This window comes from Dermacentor silvarum, chromosome 4 (assembly GCF_013339745.2).
Source record: "Dermacentor silvarum isolate Dsil-2018 chromosome 4, BIME_Dsil_1.4, whole genome shotgun sequence".
Taxonomy (NCBI): domain Eukaryota; kingdom Metazoa; phylum Arthropoda; class Arachnida; order Ixodida; family Ixodidae; genus Dermacentor; species Dermacentor silvarum.
In genome coordinates, this window is record NC_051157.2 from 219,548,840 (window position 1) to 219,558,879 (window position 10,040).

General features: G+C 52.2%; 1 non-coding gene across 1 annotated transcript; it reads left to right on the top strand.

Moving 5' to 3' along the window:
- Positions 1–7,498: 7,498 nt before the first annotated feature.
- Positions 7,499–9,313, top strand: LOC119451204 (small subunit ribosomal RNA). Its single transcript, XR_005191731.1, has one exon. It is a non-coding gene; the product is annotated as a small subunit ribosomal RNA (ribosomal RNA).
- Positions 9,314–10,040: the final 727 nt, after the last annotated feature.

Sequence of the window (10,040 nt, forward strand, 5' to 3'; positions counted from 1 at the left end):
GGCGAGCGCCCGTGTTGAGAAAGTCCTAAACAACATTAGCCGGGCGGCGCGTGCAAGCGACGTTCCGTGCAACTTGTCCGTGGTAATATCAAAAGCGGCTCTCACGTTTTCCTTGAATCGGTGAGCCGGGGCACCGTGGTGCACGCGAGAGCTGCTTTCATTATTATCTACATCAATATCTCGAAACTGTTGTCATCCCGAGAATTCGTTTCGAGTGGATCCGCCTTGCAAACTCCACGGCTACAATTTGTACATTCCAACGTGGTCCATCAGGTAATTAGTTAACCTAATTAGTGACTGTTTCATTATTATTCGGCTAAGCATTTCAATTGCTTGTGCAAGTAATGTCCGCCACTTAGAGCAGACCAGCTCATGAACTAGACTTGGGCATTCTGCCACAGGCACTATTGAAGAGTTTTTGAAAGTGTTCGCTGAAGCCCCCCGTATATATATATGCGTGTGTGAGTGACTGTGTGTGTGTGCACGCAATAGAGTAGCACATAAGCTCAGTCACGTGGGGTTATTTCACATTTCGCGGGCTTTCAATAAACGCCGGAATAATTCACCACACTGGATGTGTGTGGCTGCAAAAAAAAAAAAAAAAAAAAAAAAAGATGGGTCGTTTTGAAATGCCCTCAAGAACGAAATGAAACGTAATTGGCCCTAAAGTGAATAATAAACATTTTCCGCAATTAATCCTTATTGATTAACTAATTAGGCGCAACATAAAACTTAACATAAGGAGCGTCACATGACAGCAACACATATGTCATTGGTTTCATTGAGTTGTGGCTGCCCGCTGTCAATAACATCATCGGTTCTAGTCACATAAAAATCCTGTATAAATGTATGTATGTACGTATATACACGCACGCACGTACGCAAGCACGCACGCGCGCGCGCACACACACACAGGAGCGCCCACACTGAAAGAGTCAAAATCACGTCATGGATGTACGGAAATAAGAACGCCGAAGTGCGTCATAGCGTAAGAAAGCTGGAACACTTGTTTAAATAATACCAGCGGTGGCCAGTGACTGTTGATATGGATGCGAAAACACGTTACCGCCACCTATCTACGGAAATAGCAAGCGCGAAGTCCGTCGCCATTGCGTAAAAAACCTAGACGGCGCAAGGTAACACTCGATTTCATGATGACAGTGGCGGCCGGGGAATAAAAACAGCTCGAACCTCTTGGCAAGAAATACAAAAAAAAAGAAGAAACAAAAAGTGGCTTGCTTTATTATACCTTGTATATGACAGTGAATAAACAGCAAAGCAGTTACAACTAAACTGAAAAAAAAAGACAGCTAACAAAAGCAAATACACAAAGAAACAAACCAGCCGTGTTTGCTCAGTGGGTATAGCGTTTGGCTACTGAGCGCGAGGTCATGGGATCGAATCCCAGCCACGGCAGCCGCTTTTCGTTGGGGCAGAAAAAAAAAAATAAACCGTGCACTAAGGTGTAGGAGCACGTTAAAGAACCCCAGGTAGTCTAATTTATTTCGGAGTTGTCCACTACGGCGTGCCTCATAATCAGACCGCGGTTTTGGCACGCAAAACCCCAGTATTATCTGTTTTTTTTTTTTTTTTTTACGCAAAGAAACAGGTGTGTTTGCATTGAAGGGCGCCCGAAAAAGCGTTTGTTCCAATTACGCGCAGCAAGGACGCTTTATGATGGGGAAGGCAGATGGCTGGAAGGTGCACGTCCTCATCGTTTCTAAACAATTTCTAAACAAAATTGGTCTCACTGTCCCTCCAATAATACCAAGTGGCTCGAGGCTTCGTATTGCATATTAACTGAAAGAATTACACTCACGTTAAATGCCGCATAAGGACCAAGCGGGGCACTTGCTTCGCGCAGGTGCATTCGCCCAAATTTTATAGCTATAGCCCGCATGCAGCTACAAAATCCGAAATCGCATCAGCAGGGGCGGGACGCGCAAGCAGTGTTTCACGCAAATTTGAAGCATAAATCGCAGCGCTACCGAGGCCAAAGTGGTGTATCAATTCGGACGGACGCTTTCCAGAACGCTAGTAGCCGTTCAAACAGGGCGCACAGTTATGAGATGGCGCTGACAAAGCGGCGAGCGCCCGTGTTGAGAAAGTCCTAAACAACATTAGCCGGGCGGCGCGTGCAAGCGACGTTCCGTGCAACTTGTCCGTGGTAATATCAAAAGCGGCTCTCACGTTTTCCTTGAATCGGTGAGCCGGGGCACCGTGGTGCACGCGAGAGCTGCTTTCATTATTATCTACATCAATATCTCGAAACTGTTGTCATCCCGAGAATTCGTTTCGAGTGGATCCGCCTTGCAAACTCCACGGCTACAATTTGTACATTCCAACGTGGTCCATCAGGTAATTAGTTAACCTAATTAGTGACTGTTTCATTATTATTCGGCTAAGCATTTCAATTGCTTGTGCAAGTAATGTCCGCCACTTAGAGCAGACCAGCTCATGAACTAGACTTGGGCATTCTGCCACAGGCACTATTGAAGAGTTTTTGAAAGTGTTCGCTGAAGCCCCCCGTATATATATATGCGTGTGTGAGTGACTGTGTGTGTGTGCACGCAATAGAGTAGCACATAAGCTCAGTCACGTGGGGTTATTTCACATTTCGCGGGCTTTCAATAAACGCCGGAATAATTCACCACACTGGATGTGTGTGGCTGCAAAAAAAAAAAAAAAAAAAAAAAAAAGATGGGTCGTTTTGAAATGCCCTCAAGAACGAAATGAAACGTAATTGGCCCTAAAGTGAATAATAAACATTTTCCGCAATTAATCCTTATTGATTAACTAATTAGGCGCAACATAAAACTTAACATAAGGAGCGTCACATGACAGCAACACATATGTCATTGGTTTCATTGAGTTGTGGCTGCCCGCTGTCAATAACATCATCGGTTCTAGTCACATAAAAATCCTGTATAAATGTATGTATGTACGTATATACACGCACGCACGTACGCAAGCACGCACGCGCGCGCGCACACACACACAGGAGCGCCCACACTGAAAGAGTCAAAATCACGTCATGGATGTACGGAAATAAGAACGCCGAAGTGCGTCATAGCGTAAGAAAGCTGGAACACTTGTTTAAATAATATCAGCGGTGGCCAGTGACTGTTGATATGGATGCGAAAACACGTTACCGCCACCTATCTACGGAAATAGCAAGCGCGAAGTCCGTCGCCATTAGCGTAAAAAACCTAGACGGCGCAAGGTAACACTCGATTTCATGATGACAGTGGCGGCCGGGGAATAAAAACAGCTCGAACCTCTTGGCAAGAAATACAAAAAAAAGAAGAAACAAAAAGTGGCTTGCTTTATTATACCTTGTCTATGACAGTGAATAAACAGCAAAGCAGTTACAACTAAACTGAGAAAAAAAAGACAGCTAACAAAAGCAAGTACACAAAGAAACAAACCAGCCGTGTTTGCTCAGTAGGTATAGCGTTTGGCTACTGAGCGCGAGGTCATGGGATCGAATCCCAGCCACGGCAGCCGCTTTTCGTTGGGGCAGAAAAAAAAAATAAACCGTGCACTAAGGTGTAGGAGCACGTTAAGGAACCCCAGGTAGTCTAATTTATTTCGGAGTTGTCCACTACGGCGTGCATCATAATCAGACCGCGGTTTTGGCACGCAAAACCGCAGTATTATCTGTATTTTTTTTTTTTTTTTTTACGCAAAGAAACAGGTGTGTTTGCATTGAAATGCACCCGGAAAAGCGTTTGTTCCAATTACGCGCAGCAAGGACACTTTTTGATGGGGAAGGCAGATGGCTGGAAGGTGCACGTCCTCATCGTTTCTAAACAATTTCTTAACAAAATTGGTCTCACTGTCCCTCCAATAATACCAAGTGGCTCGAGGCTTCGTATTGCATATTAACTGAAAGAATTACACTCACGTTAAATGCCGCAAGAGGACCAAGCGGGGCACTTGCTTCGCGCAGATGCATTCACACAAATTTTATAGCTACAGCCCGCCTGCAGCTACAAAATCCGAAATCGCATCAGCAGGGGCGGGAAGCGCAAGCAGCGTTTCACGCAAATTTGAAGCATAAATCGCAGCGCTACCGAGGCCAAAGTGGTGTATCAATTCGGACGGACGCTTTCCAGAACGCTAGTAGCCGTTCAAACAGGGCGCACAGTTAAGAGATGGCGCTGACAAAGCGGCGAGCGCCCGTGTTGACAAAGTCCGAAACTGCGTCAGCCGGGGCGGCGCGCGCAAGCGACGTTCAGCGCAACTTTTCCGTGGAAATACCGAAAGCGGCTCGCACGTTTGCCTTGTATCAGGTGAGCTGGGGCACCGTGGTGCACGCGAGAGGTGGAAAGACGGCTTGAAAAGCAAAAATGAGGAATTTCTTTCGGCGCTAACTGCCGCCGGCGGTCACGAGTACGGCCCCATGGAGGTCTGGGTACTTATCGCTGCTATATATAGAGGTATGCAACCCCGGCCGACATCGTACCACTTTTCAATTTGTGGTGTCCGGGTGCGTTTTGTGCGATTCACGCACTGCGGCGACGTCGGGAATTGCGCCGACGAGTACGCGACCGCTCGCAGAGACAAAGTCCGAAAGCTCGTCAGCCGGGGCGGCGCGCGCAAGCGACGTTCAGCGCAACTTTTCCGTGGAAATACCGAAAGCGGCTCGCACGTTTGCCTTGTATCGGTGAGCTGGGGCACCGTGGTGCACGCGAGAGGTGGAAAGACGGCTTGAAAAGCAAAAATGAGGAATTTCTTTCGGCGCTAACTGCCGCCGGCGGTCCACGAGTACGGCCCCATGGAGGTCTGGGTACTTATCGCTGCTATTATATAGAGGTATGCAGCCCCGGCCGACATCGTACCACTTTTCAATTTGTGGTGTCCGGGTGCGTTTTGTGCGATTCACGCACTGCGGCGACGTCGGGAATTGCGCCGACGAGTACGCGACCGCTCGCAGAGACAAAGTCCGAAAGCTCGTCAGCCGGGGCGGCGCGCGCAAGCGACGTTCAGCGCAACTTTTCCGTGGAAATACCGAAAGCGGCTCGCACGTTTGCCTTGTATCGGTGAGCTGGGGCACCGTGGTGCACGCGAGAGGTGGAAACACGGCTTGAAAAGCAAAAATGAGGAATTTCTTTCGGCGCTAACTGCCGCCGGCGGCCACGAGTACGGCCCCATGGAGGTCTGGGTACTTATCGCTGCTATTATATAGAGGTATGCGGCCCCGGCCGACATCGTACCACTTTTCAATTTGTGGTGTCCGGGTGCGTTTTGTGCGATTCACGCACTGCGGCGACGTCGGGAATTGCGCCGACGAGTACGCGACCGCTCGCAGAGACAAAGTCCGAAAGCTCGTCAGCCGGGGCGGCGCGCGCAAGCGACGTTCAGCGCAACTTTTCCGTGGAAATACCGAAAGCGGCTCGCACGTTTGCCTTGTATCGGTGAGCTGGGGCACCGTGGTGCACGCGAGAGGTGGAAAGACGGCTTGAAAAGCAGAAAATGAGGAATTTCTTTCGGCGCTAACTGCCGCCGGCGGCCACGAGTACGGCCCCATGGAGGTCTGGGTACTTATCGCTGCTATTATATAGAGGTATGCGGCCCCGGCCGACATCGTACCACTTTTCAATTTGTGGTGTCCGGGTGCGTTTTGTGCGATTCACGCACTGCGGCGACGTCGGGAATTGCGCCGACGAGTACGCGACCGCTCGCAGAGACAAAGTCCGAAAGCTCGTCAGCCGGGGCGGCGCGCGCAAGCGACGTTCAGCGCAACTTTTCCGTGGAAATACCGAAAGCGGCTCGCACGTTTGCCTTGTATCGGTGAGCTGGGGCACCGTGGTGCACGCGAGAGGCAGAAACACGGCTTGAAAAGCAAAAATGAGGAATTTCTTTCGGCGCTAACTGCCGCCGGCGGCCACGAGTACGGCCCCATGGAGGTCTGGGTACTTATCGCTGCTATTATATAGAGGTATGCGGCCCCGGCCGACATCGTACCACTTTTCAATTTGTGGTGTCCGGGTGCGTTTTGTGCGATTCACGCACTGCGGCGACGTCGGGAATTGCGCCGACGAGTACGCGACCGCTCGCAGAGACAAAGTCCGAAAGCTCGTCAGCCGGGGCGGCGCGCGCAAGCGACGTTCAGCGCAACTTTTCCGTGGAAATACCGAAAGCGGCTCGCACGTTTGCCTTGTATCGGTGAGCTGGGGCACCGTGGTGCACGCGAGAGGTGGAAACACGGCTTGAAAAGCAAAAATGAGGAATTTCTTTCGGCGCTAACTGCCGCCGGCGGCCACGAGTACGGCCCCATGGAGGTCTGGGTACTTATCGCTGCTATTATATAGAGGTATGCGGCCCCGGCCGACATCGTACCACTTTTCAATTTGTGGTGTCCGGGTGCGTTTTGTGCGATTCACGCACTGCGGCGACGTCGGGAATTGCGCCGACGAGTACGCGACCGCTCGCAGAGACAAAGTCCGAAACCGCGTCAGCCGGGGCGGCGCGCGCAAGCCACGTTCAGCGCAACTTTTCCGTGGAAATACCGAAAGCGGCTCGCACGTTTGCCTTGAATCGGTGAGCTGGGGCACCGTGGTGCACGCGAGAGGTGGAAATACGCCGACGAGTACGCAAGCCACCGTCCAAAACAACGGTCATGGAGCACAGCACCGTGCGTGGCACAACGTTTGCAGAGAAAGTGCGGCAGCGGAAAGCTCGTTCGCCGTGAAAGTCAGCACAGGATGCGCGGTGGTTCAGGCACGTGAATATTCGCGAAGCCGTACTCGCCGCTGGCGAAACATTGACGATCACGACCCTCTTGCGCGGTGTTGGTTTTCACGACTTCGGCCCTGTGCAGCCGACGTAAACTTTCAAAGTTCGTCAAGGTGCGGCACGATTTCCGCCAAATCCCCGTCGAAAATGCCACGAGTACGGCCCCATGGAGGTCTGGGTACTTATCGCTGCTATTATATGGGGGTTGGAGTGCAGTCGCCCCCCGAGTGCGTGCGACCTGGGTGTCTGATATGCGGCGGGCTCCGTGCCCGTCAAGCGTGTCCCCGGAGCCTCTCCCGTGGATCCCTCGGCAATCGTCTGCAGCCTCATCCGCTTGATGCGTTAGGGGCTGGTTGTCGGACGACGCCGTATCCACGATATCGAGGTGTGTTCCGCATCGTCCTCGGACGAGTCAAATAAGAAAGCGCCGAAGGCGCGGGCGTGACCCGTCGCTTGGCGGCTTTGCCGTCTCGGCTACGTTGCAAGCGCCGATCGGTCCACCAGTGCTGCGGGCTGATGGCAAATCCCGCAAGCCGTGACCGAGTCGACGCAACGAATCTATCGAGAGTGTGCGTGCTTCTTGCCGCGTGGCGATACCCAGCCCTGCGGGGAGGGCGCCGTAGCGAGCTCGAACGCCGTCATCTCGGACTGTGCAAAGAGGTGGGCTTTGCAAAAACGAAGCGTGCTGAGGCGCCTGAAGGTGGCCTCGGCGTCGCAACAACGGCGTCCGGCATGGCTGGACGCGCAGTTGAACGATTACCTGGTTGATCCTGCCAGTAATCATATGCTTGTCTCAAAGATTAAGCCATGCATGTCTAAGTACATGCCGAAATAAGGCGAAACCGCGAATGGCTCATTAAATCAGTTATGGTTCCTTAGATCGTTTCTTCCTACTTGGATAACTGTGGCAATTCTAGAGCTAATACATGCAGTGAGCCTGAAGCCCTTTGGGCGACGGGTGCTTTTATTAGACCAAGATCGATCGGGTTTCGGCCCGTATTGTGTGGTGACTCTGGATAACTTTGTGCTGATCGCATGGCCACGAGCCGGCGACGTTTCTTTCAAGTGTCTGCCTTATCAACTTTCGATGGTAGGTTACTTGCTTACCATGGTTGTTACGGGTAACGGAGAATCAGGGTTCGATTCCGGAGAGGGAGCCTGAGAAACGGCTACCACATCCAAGGAAGGCAGCAGGCGCGCAAATTACCCACTCCCGGCACGGGGAGGTAGTGACGAAAAATAACAATACGGGACTCTTTTGAGGCCCCGTAATTGAAATGAGTACACTCTAAATCCTTTAACGAGGATCAATTGGAGGGCAAGTCTGGTGCCAGCAGCCGCGGTAATTCCAGCTCCAATAGCGTATACTAAAGCTGCTGCGGTTAAAAAGCTCGTAGTTGGATCTCAGTTCCAGACGAGTAGTGCATCTACCCGATGCGACGGCTCGGACTGAACATCATGCCGGTCCTTTCTTGGTGCACTTCATTGTGTGCCTCGAGAAGGCCGGTGCTTTTACTTTGAAAAAATTAGAGTGCTCAACGCAGGCGAGTCGCCTGAATAAACTTGCATGGAATAATAGAACAAGACCTCGTTTCTGTTCTGTTGGTTTTTGGAATACGAGGTAATGATTAAGAGGGACAGACGGGGGCATTCGTATTGCGGCGCTAGAGGTGAAATTCTTGGACCGTCGCAAGACGAACTACTGCGAAAGCATTTGCCAAGAATGTTTTCTTTGATCAAGAACGAAAGTCAGAGGTTCGAAGGCGATCAGATACCGCCCTAGTTCTGACCATAAACGATGCCAACCAGCGATCCGCCTGAGTTACTCAAATGACTCGGCGGGCAGCTTCCGGGAAACCAAAGTATTTGGGTTCCGGGGGAAGTATGGTTGCAAAGCTGAAACTTAAAGGAATTGACGGAAGGGCACCACCAGGAGTGGAGCCTGCGGCTTAATTTGACTCAACACGGGAAAACTTACCCGGCCCGGACACTGGGAGGATTGACAGATTGAGAGCTCTTTCTTGATTCGGTGGATGGTGGTGCATGGCCGTTCTTAGTTGGTGGAGCGATTTGTCTGGTTAATTCCGATAACGAACGAGACTCTAGCCTATTAAATAGGTGCGGGGTTCCCAGCACCTTACAACCTTCTTAGAGGGACAAGCGGCTCCTAGCCGCACGAAACAGAGCAATAACAGGTCTGTGATGCCCTTAGATGTCCGGGGCCGCACGCGCGCTACACTGAAGGAAGCAGCGTGTCTTTATCCCTGTCTGAAAAGACTGGGTAACCCGTGGAACTTCTTTCGTGATTGGGATAGGGGCTTGCAATTGTTCCCCTTGAACGAGGAATTCCCAGTAAGCGCGAGTCATAAGCTCGCGTTGATTACGTCCCTGCCCTTTGTACACACCGCCCGTCGCTACTACCGATTGAATGATTTAGTGAGGTCTTCGGACCGATGTCCGGCGCGGCCTTTCGGTTGCGCCGGTCTGTTGGAAAGATGACCAAACTTGATCATTTAGAGGAAGTAAAAGTCGTAACAAGGTTTCCGTAGGTGAACCTGCGGAAGGATCATTACCGGACTGTGAAGGGTGACGATCGTTTCTGCCCCGTGTGGGTGGAGCGGCTCGCTGCGCCCGACGCTTTCCGCCGCTGTCCCCGCTTGGACGCGGGGACGGCTATACCCGAACATGCGCGGGGACTGCCTGAATTCTGAGGGGCGCCCCGTGCCCAATTTGTTGCGCCCAGCGGGCGGCGGCTGCAACCTTGGACGGTTGGCTTGGCCGCGCCCGTGGGTACAAACGGCGTAACGCACTTTCATGGGTGGGCTTTCAGTCCGCCTCGACGCTCATGCGCGGAATGGGAGTAAGACGACCCGACAAAGCTTTGCCCAGTACGAGAGGAACGGTAGAGGTCGGTCAAGGAACTGGCGGTCGAGAGCTAAAGCTGCCTGCCATCCATCATTCATAGTTGGAACTGCGGTGCAAGCGCTCTCCCGTCCTCCGCGGCAAACGCCGCCGAGTCTGAAAAGGCTGGCGGCTGCCGGTCGCTTCCTGCGGCGAGTATGGAGTAACGACCCGACTATGTTGCTGCCCAAGTACTGAAGGAACGGCGCGGCATTCGGTCGGTCATGGAACTGGCGGTACGAGGGTGTGGCTGCCAAGTACAATAGGAACCGTGGCCCATAACGCCCTCCCGTCCTCCGCGGCAAGTGCCACCGAGCCCGACAGGGCCGGAGGCTGCCGGTCGGCTCCTGCTCGTGACGCGCGAGATGTCGAGATCGCGGTTGAATGCGACGACGTTG